The sequence below is a fragment of the Macrobrachium rosenbergii genome, chromosome 6 (genome assembly GCF_040412425.1).
Source record: "Macrobrachium rosenbergii isolate ZJJX-2024 chromosome 6, ASM4041242v1, whole genome shotgun sequence".
In the NCBI taxonomy this organism is placed as follows: Eukaryota; Metazoa; Arthropoda; class Malacostraca; order Decapoda; family Palaemonidae; genus Macrobrachium; species Macrobrachium rosenbergii.
Genome location: NC_089746.1, coordinates 41,148,191 through 41,161,511, shown reverse-complemented (window position 1 = coordinate 41,161,511; position 13,321 = coordinate 41,148,191). Strand labels below are relative to the sequence as shown.

General features: G+C 34.8%; 2 long non-coding RNA genes across 2 annotated transcripts in view; both read left to right on the top strand.

The window, feature by feature from the left end:
* LOC136839771 (uncharacterized) overlaps positions 1–1,415 on the top strand; it is a 3,646-nt gene extending 2,231 nt beyond the window's left edge. The window contains exon 2 of the long non-coding RNA XR_010853457.1: positions 1,090–1,415. This is a non-coding gene — a long non-coding RNA (uncharacterized lncRNA). The remainder of the gene's footprint in view (positions 1–1,089) is intronic.
* Positions 1,416–2,207: 792 nt separating this feature from the next.
* The window catches only part of LOC136839769 (uncharacterized), a 46,531-nt gene continuing 35,417 nt past the window's right edge, over positions 2,208–13,321 (top strand). Inside the window, exon 1 of the long non-coding RNA XR_010853454.1 lies at positions 2,208–2,380. This is a non-coding gene — a long non-coding RNA (uncharacterized lncRNA). The remainder of the gene's footprint in view (positions 2,381–13,321) is intronic.

The window sequence follows — 13,321 nt, the reverse complement described above, 5'->3', positions numbered from 1 at the left end:
ATCCCTTCTCACCCCGCCTTCCTATTGGGGCCAACTTGGACTCAAAGGGCATTGGGAGTATCACCATTCATCTCAGCGACCTCGAAAACTATGGATTAGATACTAATATCTGTCATTTTCGGTTATTTGTACATGTCATCTCTTTCCCACCCCGACCCCTTTGGTGCCAGTGATGTCTTAACCCCACAGTATTATCTTCCACATAGTAATTCATATGTATACTGAAATGAGGTATGATAAATTCGTGAGTTTATTTAGTTACTAAGTCTACGGGCAGAACCAGCCCCGTTTCAGGGAACCCTCCCACCCACCCCACCCCTATGGTGACAGAGATGTCTTACCCCACAGTATTCTTTTTCTAGATGGTAAGTCATATGTATACCAAGTTTGTTGAAATTTACTCAGTGGGTTTTAGAGTTATGCTGGATCACACACACACATAAATACATCCATTTGCAAAGCCCTGGTTCAGTCCTGGCTTGCCACCTACCCGTCGGCCCAGAATAGAGCACTGGAGAGCAACTTCATTCTTAAGACCTAGTAATAACCAGATGACTGTACTATACCCTTTTGGTGTCATCTTTTAAAAGTATAACTGGAACCTGACAATCAGCTGGTCTTAAAATTTACTTCAACCACGTAAGGGTCAACGTTCGATTCCTTGGAAAGGTAAAAATATTTATAAGGGGCATGGGTCACTCAGCTTCATCTCAAAATTTTCTAAGGAGAAAAGATGCGTTGATCGTTATATACAAACAAATTATATATATATATATATATATATATATATATATATATATATATATATATATATATATATATATATATATATATATATATATATATATATATATATATATATATGTATATATGTATATATATATATATATATATAAACACATACATATATATATATATGTATATATTCATATATTGCGCGTGTTTGTATTGTGTGCGTGTGAGCAGGCTCTCATGTGTATGTGTATTAGCGTGCCTTCCTTTTAGTGATATAACCGGCAGTCAGTTGATGTGACACTTGTGTATATTTGTACATCTGAATAACTGTTTTTGTACCCAATTCTGTTACAGGACCGACCACAATGACGAACACTGCAAGGAGGATATTGGAAGAAATGAGGCTAAATCTACAGAATTCAGTATCTTTTATTTTCGCTTCTCTGTATCTTGTTATTTTCTAAACCTCTTACTTTGCACATGAATTATTAAATGTTGTAAAATCAAAATTTACCGAAATTCGTGTGAAACCCACTTAGAATGATCTGTACACTTCTTGGCTATATGGTAGAACTTTTTGTGATTTGATTCGTGCAGCACAGTTTTCTTTTATATTTTTTTAATATCCTAATTGGCAAAAATGATTATGATTTGAATTTAATTAAAAAGAACGCTATTTTCTTTGATTTTTCTTTACCCTTGCCTTAATAAGGCTCTATTAATGTATGAAAGGTAGAATGATGAAACATAAAGAGATTTGAAATTTGAAAGATGTATTATATTGAGGCCTGCCTTTTGAACATTCAGTCAGTGAGATATCTAACTATTGAAATTCATAAACACACACACACACACACACACACACAAAAAAAATGGACCCATGTACTGAAATGTACCATTGTAAGTCTCAATGCGTATGGGAGCATGGACAAATAAATTAAATGAGGCCAGATGTACAAAGGCATAAGATAACCTTCGAATACAGGGTATTCAGACTTTTCAGCAAGATGCCCCATGAGCTAAAGGATGTAAAGACTATATATTTGAGAAAGATTGTACATATATTGAAATTAGTAACAAAAGAAAAAGTTATTCACGGGATGGCGCCAGTGAGGTTTGGCATAGGGCCTCCATAAAAATCGTGGATAGTGATGATGATATTGATGAAACTCTACCAGATGGTGAATGGAAATGGTTTTTGTTTTTATCAAAACTTAACACGACAATATTCCGTGAGGGTCAGATTCTACAGAACGAGCGAACAGGGGACCAAACAGCGAAAGGTCACTTCGACGAGCTGCTCGATTATTAGAGGGAAAATTGCCTGATTGACTCTGCTGCGATTTCGTTCACGCGTCAGCTCACTGTCTTCCCGTACTTGACAGAGGCCTGTCATTTGAACTCCTTTAGTTTCAGCATAAAAACTTGAACGTTTCAGTCGATGTTTAAGAGGTGTCCCATTCTGGTGAACAAAGGCTTCTGTGTCCGCGGATTTTCATTTCCAGAAATTTTAGGGACGTACTACATGACTACTATTATTGACGTAAGGCGATGAGTGATAAGCAGTATTATGGATTGTGCAAGTCCTGCAGTCGAGGGGATCTTAATAATTTTCTTTGCTCAACAGTGTGGAACCTGGCATAAGGTAAGATGAACTGCTCTCAAATCCCTTATTATATTTGGTTAATTTACCGTCAGGACTTTGCAGAAACCTACCGTTCGTCATTCCCCTTGATACTGACAAGGTATTTGGAAGGTTTCCTTTAATTTTTTTACTCGTGCATAATTACGGCAAATCTAACTGAACATTGCGTTAGTTATTAGTAATTCACTTGATTTAATTTTATATTAAAAATATCAGCGTTCTGGTAAGTTAAATATTTAATCAGCATATGTTGCCACATGGGCAAGAGGTATTAGAATGAATGAATGAATAAATGATTTTTAAAATGAATTTTAATTTGTTGTGATATGACATTGTCAATACTTAAACAAGCAGGCAATACCTCTGTTAGGATTTGCACGTAGATTTGTGGTCTTGAGGAGGATTAAATGATTGCTAGAGTTTGGTTTCTAGGAATCTGAACCTCATCAGGAACAGTCAAACAAGTGCTATAGTCAACATTTTTATTCCACTGGGACTTTTCGGCTTTAACACACCATTTTCGGTCTAAAATAGAGGCAAAACACCAAATAAAACTTTATACTAGTAAAATGCAAATCAAAGAAAGGTCACACCCGAGAATAATTTTTTTATGAACTACGCTACCATAAAAAAACTACTCAGAAAAGAAAACATAGTGACTTAAAACTGATACAATTCAGTGAATGACAATAGCCAATAAAACTAAGAAAAATAAACTCAAGTTGGGTATTTGGGTAGTTCCATAAAGGCACTCAAAACGAGATTCTGCCAGCATGCAGGGATCAGTGACTGGACAGGTTGAGACTGCTAAGTCAAGCAGCAGTCTTTCATCCGTGAACTTTGCAGTATATGCAGTCAGGCTAGACTGAGTAAAAGGGATTTTAAAATTGTAGATTCTTGTTCAGAATTGTCTGATTTGAAGATTTTAGAATCTATACATATTCACAAGCTTAAGCCACAACTTAAACTAGATTAGTCATCCTTTCCGTTTTCTATAATCTACTGATTTTCTATCCGCTCTCGCTTTCCTGGTCATTAGGCTAATTTATCTTTTGTGTAATTTTTCTTTTCGTGTTTGTCTTTTTTTATGTTTCTTAGTCCTGTGTTTTATTTGATTTTTTTTTTTTGATCTCGTCTTGAGTTTGTTTTTCTTGTTTTATTGGCTATTGTCATTCAATGAATTGTATTAGTTTTGAGTCATTATGTTTTCTTTTCTGAGTAGTGTGTTTTTTTATGGTAGCGTAGTTTATAAAAAAATATACTCGAGTGTGACCTTTCTTTGATTTGTATTTTACTAGTACAAATTTTTATGTTTTGGTGTTTTGCCTCTATTTTTGGTCGAAAATGGCATAGTGTGTTAAAGCCGAAATGTCCCAGTGGAATAAAAATGTTGACTAGAGCGACTTGTTTGGCTGTTCTTGATGAGGATTAAATGAGAACTGGGAAACGGATTTTGGCGTAGTTATACCATGTATATTCATTATGTTATAGGTAATGAGTGATTAGAATTTGGTTTTGGCCCGATTATGGATCTGGAGTGGACATTACTTCTTTTGCGTATTGTTTTTGTTGATAGATTTTTGTTTTTGTCCATTAAACCCAAGATAAATAGAGTCTGATTTCCATCTGTGCTATAGTTCGATTGTCAATGAATATTTGAAAGGTGAAAATGGACAATTCTGCCGAGCACCGATGAGATTTAGTTGGGTAAATATATATTAGAAATTACTTGTGACGATATATCAGAATTGTTTCAGCAATTGTGAAATATTATGATTGATATTTTATATGTGTCTCTCCCATTTTCACGAAACTAACAAAACTGGGGAACCTGATCATTGTCCACAAAATCGATGACTGCTTTCAACGTCAAATATATTTTTTGCTATAAAACATAAAGAAATAATTCTGTGATTTAGGATTTGTTATGGAAGCTTAAAGATGATATTAAAGTTTTGAAATACTACCAAGCGAAATTAGTTATTTAGCGTAAAACTGCAAAAATATATAACTACTGTCAAGGTGACAAACTATTCGCTGGTTATGGGACAATGTTTTGAGTTTTACGCGTTTCATTGTTATTAATTTTTCAATATTTTCTCTTTCTGGTGAGATGCAAATTACCCTCCGCCTTCAATGGTCATATCTTCGTCGTTTTTGTTGATAGCAAGTCGACAGTATTATAAGTTAGTGTTCATTGTCCACTGCTTGAAATGCACACAAGCAATTTACCGTAAAACTAACAAATATAAAAGCATAACTTAATATATATATTTTATGCATCCCTGCGCTCCCGATAAGGACATAGCACTGTAGTTAATGTGTTGAAATGTAATACAAATGTCCGAGCTCCCATCATTTTTTCTAATATAATGTTCATCCTAATGCCACCATTAGTATTAAAGCGCCGGCCATTAATTATAGTAATTACAGGTCTTCTTCAGAGTTCTTGACACCCGTGGTGCCAGAGATCCCATAACGATATTGCATATCACAATGCAGAATGAGTAACACTAGGAAGTAAACCACAACGACCAGTTTGTCTTAATAAATGCATTGAAAAGTAAACACTTATTAAAATGTCAAAATGTTTTAAGCAGGTGTATGTGGATTTACTATGGATATATTTTGGCCAACGAAGGCTGTTTTGTGGACTGACTAAAAACAAACAAACTACATACGCCAGGTTTAAAGAAATCGTTTATTTAGTTATCCCAGCTGTGAGAATTCAGTAAAACTCAAAATTATGAAATTTCAGCTGAACCACTGGTCCTCGCTGGTTAGGAGATGGACATAGTGAATTGTGCACTGACAAGTATGGAATATTTACCATAGGTGTCATTTTGTTCAAAATTTAGTGCTTTAGTCACCTGGCAATTTGTAAGAGCTTTATCTATACAGCAACGGGATGTATAAGTGAAGAGCTTTCAGATTACGGATTTAAATGTCAATAGCGTTAATAAGGTCCTCACTTTCCCTGTCATAATCTGATAGCTTGACCTATTAGGCAAGTAACATTATCTACGATAATTGCTTGTATGATATATAGCATGCATCCTTCGATGCCTTTGATGCCACGTGATTTTCTTTCTGTTTTTGCATGTTTCGGGATTTTTTCTTATACTACATTTTTTTTATCTGTTTGTTTGCTGGGTTAACCAGTTATAAAACATATAAGACAATCTTTATGGTGTTTTTAAATAAGGCTGTTTATGGCTCATTGCTGCACTGAAGTTATTTGTCTAGTAAAAAAAATCCGCATTATTAGACTGTACGTGCAATAAATCTGATTTCTAACCAGTATTCAACTCTGAAGAATTTACGCTGAAGAAAAATATTAGATTTAACCGATCTGTCCCTTGTAGCTATGATATCAGTTTTAGAGAGAGAGAGAGAGAGAGAGAGAGAGAGAGAGAGAGAGAGAGAGAGAGATGCCAAACTGGAAGTGAGGTGCGCCATCCGTGTGACTCAGTTTCTGTGTAATCAAACAAAAAGTAAGTTCTTCGGGAGAAAGAGATTCATAGGATGATGGTAACCTAGGGGAAGAAAAAGGGGGGAAGGATAAGAGAATTACGAGCCTTAGGGAGGCTCTCTCTCTCTCTCTCTCTCTCTCTCTCTCTCTCTCTCTCTCTCTTTCTCTTGAGCCTGTGGAAACCTTCAGGGATTTTGGGACCTGGTCCGATGTCTGCCAGCGAAGGCCGCCTTTGTATGGTTCGCTGTGTTGCTTTGACAAAGGACGCAACTGCAAACGCAGCGACATACAAATCCCTTAACAATGGAATTTCGCTTGTTTTTTTGCTGTAAAAGCCGTAGCCTTTACTCGTAGTTGCTGTGTAGCATGTGAAGGTTATGTTAATACATTACTTGTATTTAGTGGCACTTGCTACGTCATACTGGTCTTGATTTATAAACACGTATCGTATAATCGGAAAGTTAGCTGAAGCTGTGTAGTTAAAGCTGTTACATCTGATGAATTAAAGTAATAAGTATTTATTGCAAATTTAAAGTAATAGATATGTTTTGTGAAACATTTAAAGCAATAAATATATGTTTTAAAACATTTAAAGTTATAAACATTTTGTGAAACCCTTCCCAGGTTTAGGTTTATTAAATTTCTTTTAGAGCCAGTGACATTCTATAAACTCAAAAGACTTTTTATTATAGTTGAAGTATCTTAAGACCTGAATGCCAAAAGTGAAAACTGGAGCCAGAGCGTTATGGAACGCATCTTGTCAAAATATAGGAGTTTGGAAAGTAACTGGCAAATCTTGAGAGATTTAATAAAGTTTCTTCCTGTTAAACTTTTCTTGGTATTCCTTTTAAAAAATTTCTTTCTTTGCAACCTGCAAGAAAATATTGAAACATTTGCCAATATAAAATTCAAATTCATGCTGAAATGAAGATGATCATTTAATTTTTCTAAACTTGTTTTATTTCTTTTGTCTAAATGTATTCTATTTTTAGATTGACGTCATAACCACAGTGCAGAACAAGGTAAAATGAAGCCATCGAAAACAAAGTACAGTTCCTGTATTAAGGCTTCAGAAATTTTCCTGACTTCTCACCTTTAAAGGGTGTTGTAAGAAAAAAAGATGTAATATTGGTAGCAATATTGCTAAGAGCAATTTTAAAAGGGTCTCAGTGAGATGAAACATTAAAGCTGACCTCAGGTGGCCTCTTACAATAGCTTCAATAATATCTTAATTGTGCTTACAAGTAAGGCCTTGGAATGATGGGGAGGCAGCCGAAGTATCTATATTTTACTTCGCTATTTAATGATATTATGTGAGACAGTTATGATAGGAGGCTTTCTTTTTTTCTTTCCCCCTCCTTCTCTCCACATGTCTTGCGAGAGGACTGGGAGAACCATTTTCTTTTATAGCACCTTTTTCAGGAGGATGAGTTGACACATCTGTTCTTCTGGAACAGACCATTAGGCTCAGATTTCTTCAGGGGAAGACCTTGCAGCTCCTTGAACTTGGTCGCTTATAAATACACCAGTAGGTTTGGGCATTTGTACTGGATCCTCGTGTGAGCCAATAAATGGAAACCCCTTAGGGGGATATTGCCGTCAGCGCACCTCATGCAGTGCACTGTAGGCATTACTTAGAGGTTTTTTGCAGTGTCCCTTCGGACCCTAGCTGCAATCCCTTTCGTTTCTTTTACTGTACCTCCGTTCATATTCTCTTTCTTTCATCTTATTTTCCAACCTCTTCTAACAATTGTTTCACAGTGCAACTGCAAGATTTTCTTCCTGTTACACCTTTAAAACCTTTTCACTCTCAATTTCCCATTCAGCACTGAATGACCTTGTAGGTCCCAGCGCTTGGCTTATGGCCTAAATTTTATATTTCCTTCATTCATTCAATAAATGGGACCTTCATTGGAGGTGACCATGGGAGCAGTGTACTCTTGTTTGGGATGAGTAAGAATTAATACTGACAGGGACAATTCCCTCTGAAACTCTGCAGCCGGCAGCGAATTCTCGTTCTGTAGAGAGATGGGAAGTAGGGAAATATGCAAATCAGGGATTTGAGTTAGGTACTGACGGATGTACTGTAAAGGTCCGCAGTCGTTTTCTTACTCTTGTTGTTCACTCACATGCAAGAGAGTCAGAGAGAGAGAGAGAGAGAGAGAGAGAGAGAGAGAGAGAGAGAGAGAGAGAGAGAGAGAGAGAGAGAGTGTCGACAAGCAGAGTCCAGGTGTCCATACTAGGCCTCTTATACCCTGTAACAATTTACCACTTGTGCTTTTCGGCCGAGCTTAAAATAATACAACTACTAGAGAGAGAGAGAGAGAGAGAGAGAGAGAGAGAGAGAGAGAGAGAGAGAGAGAGATTAGAGAGAGAAATGACAGTGATTAATGACAGTGATTAATGACATCACAAGTATATAATTCTGTATTATATAGTCTTGCTGGAGAATGTTCTGAAAAATTAGAATTGATTAGACAATTATTTTTCAAGTTTGTTTTCGTTTCCATTTCTCAGAAGACTAAAAAAGCATCTTCACAATACGGAGGCAAAATTCAGGATCTATGAATCATTGAAGTTCTCGACTGATTTGTCTCTAAACCTTAAATCTTCCGTTCAGTAATTCACAGGACCTCTGTGAGATTTTTTCTCTTGAAGAATGGAGAAGACGAACTTGAATAAAACCTGGAAGGGTCTTGGAGCCTGTACATATTTTGGCCTCGTCACAAAATAAGGGAAATGGAGTTGAAGAGATAGAGCAAGATTAGATAAATATATTTAGGCCAATTTTTAAAATTTATTATTACATGTCATCTGTGTCATTGAATGATTCGTAAAATGAAGAGATCATTTAGCAAGTATTGATTAGAAATTTAAGAAGTCTCGAGTAACTACAAGTTTCATAGTAGTTGGAAGCAGTAAAAGCAGCCAAATATCCCTTTATTTGCACGTGGCCATTTCATGTTTACAAATATTCAAACGCGAGTAATATCAATTCACTTCACCTTGGGAGTGATAGACACCTGAGGGATGTAAAAGTAACGGGGTAAAAAAACAGGTGGTGAAAAATAACAAGGGGTTAAAATAACAGGGTTTAAAAAAAGCGGTAAAAAAACTGAGGGTAAAAATAACAAAGGGGTAAAAAGGATAAAAAAATAACGAGTAAAAACACACAGGGGTAAAAATAAGATTTCACAAACTAATGACGGATGGCTGTCTAGCTTCCTTTCATAACAATGTCTTTCAGCTTGTTGGTCATAATGACTGTTCCGGTGTGGTGGGAAATAATCCTAATTTTCCAAAAATACTAGAATTCATGTCACGAATAAAGAGGTCAAATACTCAAACTTTGGCTGATAACAAAAGTAACTGTGAAGCAGCAATGAAGGGAAAAACATGCTATTCCTTTTACAAATTGAGGGTATTAGTTCCATTAAAATGAATCTCGGGTCTAACCTACTGTCGATGTTTCATTCACCCACTCAGTATTCCTCTGGTTTAAATTTATAAAATGACAAATTTGTAAAATCTGACATTCTACTAATAAGTACTGCAGTTCTATTTCTGGATACTCTTTATCCAGTCAGGGAAAATGATTAAAGAGAATGCAATACGATCCCTGATGTAATGTATTTCCTGCTTCTTGTCTTCGTGAGTCCACGTCGCTAATTAGATGCAGAGTTAATCATCTAATTAAGCCGACGAGAAGCGCCGCCTGCGAAAATATTCAAATTTGTTTGCGTACGAATTTACATTTAGTCACTTTTTCATTTCTTTTGAATTTCGTTGTAAACTGATGTCATGCATACATTCATCAGGGATAGACTTTTATATCTGTTAGAATCTAAAGTAGTTTCCTTTTTATCAAATGTAGAGAACGGTGGAAAAAGTGCAGAAGTTAGCTTTATTGAAATGTTTGAATGTTGCAAGAGACGAATGACTTTTCTTTATCAGTTCAAGAGAACCGAATCAGGTGGAAAATTCAGCTACGCTAAATGCTCCAGTAAAGACGTATTGGTGTTATTTATGTAAACTATTCGTCATTGTTAGTATTACAGTAATACAACGATGATTATAAATGAATTATTTGTATTTAGGAACATCTTTAAAATTTGTTAGAACGCAGAACGCTTGTTCGTTAAAGTTTTGGAATTGAGATTAATATTTCGTTGATTTTAAGGTTATGAAACAAAGAAATTGGTTTTTACTGTATTTCAAGGTACCCAAGCTTGCAATGTTGGCAGGGAATCATTTTCAGTCTTAAATAACAAATGACTAAGACTTACACACAAGTGAGCAAGGAATAAAATAGGAAACTACAAATTATGATTTTAAGAAGTTGGAACACTAACGACCATGGTGTCATAAAATGCAAGTTGCTGCATATTAAAGGAGAAGGAAATCAGTTACTGGTTTAAGGTAGACATGAGCTGAACTTTTTTTTTTTATTTTTTTACCCCGTTTGAGGGCACGGGATTCTCGAGTATTCGTTTGTCTGTCCTGGGCGTAATGTATCTCCATTTCAGAAACTGTTATTGTAATGATCAAAGTTATTCATAGTCATTCACCTCATTAAAACTGAAATTTACATGGGTCCTTAAGAAATCACGTACAGGAAAATGAAAATATTAAATTAAAAATTTCCAAGACTCGTAAAAAAAAATATATATATTCATGATTATAGAATACTTTAAACCTATGTGTCACAAAACTGAAAGGCATGAACAAACTCAGAAAACGTAATCATGCACAGACAATAGCACTCACAGGAAGTTACTTAAGACTCGGTGAAGGAAGAAAACACCAGATAAAAATCCGCCATGTAATTAGCACTGTGACTGATCCAGTTGCGTGGACGAAGCGCATCCAGTCCCGCCTCCGAATTGTTCTTTGGTCATCCTGACGTCAGGAGAAGATACATTGTTGCTCTTTATATTATATTACATTTTATATTTCATTTGTAACGTTCATGCTCTAAAAATGTCATTACTAATATTTTTCATGTATAATGCTACTCAATGTAGGCGCTTTAAGTATGAAAGTATGTTTTCCTCAGTTTTTAGGAGGTGTGAACTCTTGCTCACCGGATTTTCCGCCTGTCAGGGCACTCAAAGACGTCCATGTCGTTTCACTTACTAAAATTATGCACATGTAACCATTTGCAAATGCAAAAAGGGTAAAAAAGAAACTAAAGACAAAAAGTGGATATTAAATCTGTATTTTACGTGGAATATTTTCCTTTTGAGGCATGAAAACGGCATTACAAAAAAAATGTTGTTGTGACGTCATTGCCCATTGTGTGAAGTCATTTTCCGTTTAATCGATGAATTTTCAAGCAAGAATCCTTTCCAAACGTATAATTTCGCGTAAAAACGAGCATGTTCGAGTAAAAATATGAGGACTCAGACTTGTTCATGATCCGTGAAGCAGAACTGCCTTTTATATAAGTCGAAGTAGGACAGAACGGAGACAAGTCGCAGCCTTAGGTTTTGCAGACGCATCCCTTGGAGAATCATGAAGGTTCTGTTAGTACTGGCTGTCCTTGTCGTCCTTATTGCCTATGAGGCAGAGGTAAGATCTTTCTTCAGAATACGTCAATGACCATATCATTAGCGACTGTATTTTACAAGAGTCAGTCATATCTTTAAATCAGCTCAACTTTGTTAGGTTGTACACAGAGATACTTGGTGAGCTTAGATGATGCAGGGCTCTCTTTCTACCTGTGTGTATGACATATCTAGTTTGCATGCATTGTTATTTCTACGTATCGTGAAACCTCATCAGTGTTTGTATGAGTAACAGTGATACACAGCATCGCGTAACTTGTACTACCACCCAATATACAATATATACCTATATATATGCATATAAATGTATATATAGAATATATATATATATATATATATATATGTATATGTATATTGGATATTATATATATATATATTTATAAATCACTGTTACTCATACAAGCATTGATGAGGTTTCACGATATATAGATATTTATATATAATGCATGCAATACTAGATATGTCATGCACACAGATAGAAAGAGAGACTGCATCACCTAAGCTCACCAAGTATCTCGTGTACAACCTAACAAAGTTGAGCTGATTTTTAAGATATACTGACTTGTAAAATATAGTCGTTAATATATATATATATATATATATATATATATATATATATATATATATATATATATATATATAATCATATATATACAAATGTATACATATACATATATCACGCTATCCAATGTTGGAGATGTCGCCTAAGGGGAATACGTACAGTAAATTTGTGACACCAATGATTTTGTCCAAGTCCCTGAAGTTTTCTGGAACTCGTGAAATCACCAATTCACTTAGGAGCATTTGATTCAAGATAAATCACGGTGTGATAAAATTTTATATATATATATACATATAATATATATATATATAAACAGTGATTCATCTACACTATTTATGTATTGTATATTGTCGTATAAAGTTAAATCACTGTTACTCATAAAAGCATGATGAGGTTTCTCCGATGTAACAATCAGTACTAGACCATTGGGGATAAAATGTTCAAGTGCAAATATGTACATATACATATATATGTATATGTATATATATATATATATATATATATATATATATATATATATATATATATATATATATATATATATATATATATATATATATATATATATATATATATATATATATATATATGCATATATTTATATATATACAGTAAATATATATATACATGATTTCATATATGTGTGTGTGTTTTTTTACAACTGTAATATATATTCATGTGTAAATATTTTTCTTTCTTTCATTCTTTCTTTGAAAATCAAGCCGTTTCCCTGATGGGATGATGCTCCAGATAAAAATAACGGAAGGGTCCTGACTGACATATATTTTAACAGCTAAAATGTGGAGGATCCCTTATATTGAAAACTTCCATATCATTAGCCGCTTCATAAACATATAGAGAAGTTCATCATCGCTGCCGAACTACTATACAATCACTGTTGAAACATATTTCCAGATTCCTGGCTGTTAAGGTCCCTCTTTCAAGTACCTTTGTAACAGTTTATTTAACCGCATCTAAGTAAATCAGTATGATATCCATTGTTTATGAATTTCATTGTATAGTTAACCATGCCTTTACCTTTTAGAATATTCTTTTTTTTATTGCATATCAAGGGGCCTGATATAGTATAAAACTTATGACTATCTCTAAAAGCGCTGTAATGACTTAATATGCTTTCATCATGATAACACTTCTTGAATAAGACACTTTGTAGGCATTTCTTACAGACACTGGAGATTATTGACGATAGGGACATTTCCTGGAAACTTTTAATAATCTTTGCAAACTTCACCCGTAGGCAACAGAGGAGAAATGGTGATATTAAGAGTTCGTCGTGACACCCAATGAAACTACCAGCGCCGAAAAAATATGGGACCAGG